This window comes from Tupaia chinensis, unplaced genomic scaffold, assembly GCF_000334495.1.
Source record: "Tupaia chinensis unplaced genomic scaffold, TupChi_1.0 Scaffold129456_1, whole genome shotgun sequence".
In the NCBI taxonomy this organism is placed as follows: domain Eukaryota; kingdom Metazoa; phylum Chordata; class Mammalia; order Scandentia; family Tupaiidae; genus Tupaia; species Tupaia belangeri.
Genome location: NW_006189740.1, coordinates 1 through 657, shown reverse-complemented (window position 1 = coordinate 657; position 657 = coordinate 1). Strand labels below are relative to the sequence as shown.

At 66.8% G+C, this 657-nt stretch overlaps 1 long non-coding RNA gene across 1 annotated transcript; it reads right to left on the bottom strand.

The window, feature by feature from the left end:
• Window positions 1–61: 61 nt before the first annotated feature.
• LOC102472209 (uncharacterized) lies at window positions 62–647 on the bottom strand. The gene is made up of 2 exons (XR_336346.2): window positions 496–647; window positions 62–261 (listed from the first exon to the last, which is right to left on the bottom strand). It is a non-coding gene; the product is annotated as an uncharacterized LOC102472209 (long non-coding RNA).
• Window positions 648–657: the final 10 nt, after the last annotated feature.

The following is a 657-nucleotide window of genomic DNA, read 5'->3' as shown; positions in this document are numbered from 1 at the left end:
CTGGCTCAGAGCTCGCAGGGCATGCGCACTGCTGTGTCAGCCCAGCGTCCAGGCCCTGCAGACCTGGCAGGTTGGAGTCCCCGGTGCTGAGGAAGCCCAGGGGGCCGACGCGGTAGTTGAAGGTGACCACGATGACGTTGCCGCGCGTGGCGATCTCTTCCCCGTCGTACAGGTAGTTGTTGCCGAAGTTGGCCCCATGGCCGGCCCCCATGAGGAAGGCGCCCCCATAGATCCAGATCATAACAGGCAGGTCCCGGGACACTGCAGGGGGAGCGGGCCGTGACCCCACTGCCTCCCAGCCCTCCCTGCTGGGCCCCCTCTGTCAGCAGGCACTGGGACTGGGGCCGGCAGAGGGGGTGCCCCAAGGAGCTCCCTGGCCCGAGGCGGGACCAGCAGTGGGAGGCACCCCACCTCGCTTGCACTGGTTAGGGAGATTTGACAGTGCAGCCCCCAGGCCCAGCAGGAGCAGACCCGGAGCCAGGGGGCGGGGCAGACCTTGCTTCCTGCCCTGGGGGACCCAGATGTTGAGGTACAGGCAGTCCTCGGCCCCATAGGTGTTGTCCTGAGTGATGGTGGCCTGCAAGCATCGCTTCTTGAAGTCCTTGGCCTTCAGAGTTCCTGTGGCCACAGGAGGCTGTCATGAGGCTGGGGGGCGCC